Below are 3268 nucleotides of genomic sequence, written 5' to 3'. Positions count from 1 at the left end.
TATCCAAGTGCTTTAGAGAGTGAAGTTAATAACAGATCAAACATGGTCAGATCAGATCATTCGCTCAGTCGTGTCCGACTCTTTGTGACCCCGTGAATCGCAGCACGCCAGGCCTCCCTGTCCATCACCAACTCCCAGAGTTCACTCAGACTCACATCCATCGAGTCAGTGATGCCATCCAGCCATCTCATCCTCTGTTGTCCTCTTCTCCTCTTGCCCCCAATCCCTCCCAGCATCAGAGTCTTTTCCAATGAGTCAACTCTTCGCATGAGGTGGCCAAATATGGTTATCAGGTGGTAAAAAGCAGTACGGTGTCTAACTCTGCTTCTTCTCTTGAATTTAATTATAGATTGCATACTTTGTTTCATGTCTATCTCACTTTCTAGACTGTATATTTTCTGAGTACCGGGAACATCCCTGTGTTATTCACTATCGTGCATACCCAAATCTCAATGGGTCTATACAGTGTTGATCATGTGGTTGGTCCTCAGATATTGTAAAATAAATAAATCCGATATATAAGCTCTGGCTTGTAAAGACTCGAAGAAGCATCAGATCATGTTAATGTCATCCCTCTATGGGTGTAAATTGCTTTTAATTCAGTTCAAAGCTTTAATTCTCTATCCACTAAATTCTCCTTTAAGAAAACTTGCTGAGCTATTGCCTTTTCACATTTCAGTGTCCAGTTAAGAATAAAAACTCTATGAGGGCAAGGACTTTGCCTTGTTCATTGGACTGTCTTCTATGCTTCCAATAATAAAATCTCAAATATTTGTGAAAAATAATGAAGTATGGATTGGTGTTTTTTAAACTGCCTTCCATAGGGATCAGGGCTCTTAGATGTACTCCAAGGTTTGGAGATGGGAGTGGTCTATAAAGGAGAGCGGTTAGGCAATTGGGGCTAACCTCTGTTCCATGTTCACTGCAACTAGAACAAGCCTTGTACTTCTTGGGGCTCCTTCTTTTATTTTTAAAAGTTTGAGTCACTAACTTGTTCTCTCAGAAGAACATTTCCATTAAAAAATTACTCCTTATAAGTTTATTTTAAAGACTGAAACAAAATTTTAACTTTGTACAATTTAATATACATACATCAGTTCAGTCGCTCAGTTGTGTCCAACTCTTTGCAACCCCACGGACTGCAGCACGCCAGGCTTCCCTACCAAATACACATACATAAATGTGCACAAAACATATGTATTTATAACAGAGAAAATGCTCACATAAACACCAAGGTCAAGAAGTAGAAGGTGGCTGACATCTCAGAGCCTCTTTCCTTTCCCTCTCAAACACTGCCTCCTCTCCCACAAAAGAAACCACTAGCTTGACTTCTAACCCTCTGGTTTTGCTTCCTTAAAAAAAAAAATATTACTAAATGAAAAAAAAAAAAAACCATGCTGTATGTATCCTTTTGTGTATGTCTGTTTTGTTACTGAAATGACTCCATATGCTTTTATTTGATTCATTTTCAGTGCTGTGTATCATTCTACTGTAATGCATATAGCACAGTTTATCCATTCTACTATTAACTGCAGACCTTAAATAAATAATTATGGTTTTATTTCTTCCTCATTTATTTCTTCCTCATATGGGTTTATTTCTTCCTCATTGGATCATTTGGGTTGTTTCTAATTTTGGTTACTATAAATAATGTTGCTACAATGAATATCTCAAATCTATTTTTGTTGTATATGTGTACATATTTCTGTTGGGTTCCACTAGAAGTGGAATTGCTTATTATAGGATGTGGATGGGTATATAAATATGTGGCTTTATATATTTTTATATATGCCAAAATTTTTCAATTTACATTTTCACCAGCAATGTATGAGTATTCTTTTCCCATTATTCCCCCCACCACCTTTTTTTTTAAATACCAATACTTGGTATTTTCATGCACTTTAATTTTAACCATCCTGTTGCATGTATAGTGATAGCTCATAATGGTTTTAATTTTCATTTTCTTGGTTACTGCAAAGTAGGCTATTTGATCACCTCTTTGTGGACATGCCTTTCTACTTCCCTGTTTTACTATTGGGTTGTCTTTCCTGGTTTGTATAAGTTAATTGCATATTTTGGGTATAAGCCCTTTACTAATTATTTGTATTACAAATATCTGTTCTCATCTGCAGCTTGCTTTTTCATTCTCTTAGTGGTATCTCAGTGAATGGAACTTTTTAGGTTTAATGTTGCCTAATTGATCAATTTTTTCCTTAATGGTTAAGTGTTTTCATTGTTGTGTGTGTTCTGTTTTATTAATCTTTCCAATGCTGAGGTCATAAAGATATTCTTTATTATATTCTAGAGCAACATTGCCCAATAAAAGTTTCTAAAATGATGGAAATATTCTGTATCTGGGCTGTCAAATACTATTTTCAAGTGGGATTGAGCCTTTGAAATGTGGTAGTAAGACTGGGGAACTGAATTTTAAATTTTATTTAATTTTAATTAATTTAGATAGCTACTTATGACTAGGAACTACTGTATCAGAGAAAGAAACTCTAGAAGGCTCATTGCCTTGTCTTTTACATTTAGATGTACTGTCCAGCTATGATTGACTTTGTCTGTTTGTATGGTATGAAGTAAGGGTCAGGCTCAGTATTTTTCCCATATCTATTTGCCCAGGATGATTTTGTTGAAGAGATTACTTTCTCCATTACTCTGTAGTATCACTTTTGCATTAAATTAGATGTATGTACACACTTGGATGTGTTTTTGAACTGTTTATTCTTTTCTATTTGTATATATTTTTGTTGATTCCTTATGATCTTAATTATGTAGATATAATATTTATTGTTAGAGTACTTCTAGCTTGCTTTTTTAGAGCATCTCGGTTATTGTTAGTCTTTTGTATTTCCATGTGAATTTTAGAATCAGCTTGTTAAGCTACACACACACATGCACGTGCATAATTCTGTTGGGTTTTGATTAGCATTTTATCAATTTTATAGGCCAATTTGGATAGGACTGACAACTTTGCATGACTGAGTTTTCTATCTAAGAAATGCCATACCTTTTATATGGTCTTTATTTTCAGTCAAACATTGTAGTGATTTTTTTCACACATTTTCTTGGATTTATTCCTGGGGATTGGATATTGACACTGTTATAAAGGACACCTCTAAATATTTCACTTTCTGTTTGCTGTTGGTACAAAAATGCAATAGATTTTTCTTATATTGATCTTGTATTAGCAACCTTGCAAAACTCATTTTTTATTCTAATAATTTATTATAGATTATTTTGTATATTCTACAAGCAGACCTTA

This window comes from Bison bison, unplaced genomic scaffold (genome assembly GCF_000754665.1).
Source record: "Bison bison bison isolate TAMUID 2011002044 unplaced genomic scaffold, Bison_UMD1.0 scf7180017864168, whole genome shotgun sequence".
Taxonomy (NCBI): Eukaryota; Metazoa; Chordata; class Mammalia; order Artiodactyla; family Bovidae; genus Bison; species Bison bison.
This window is presented reverse-complemented; position numbering follows the sequence as displayed.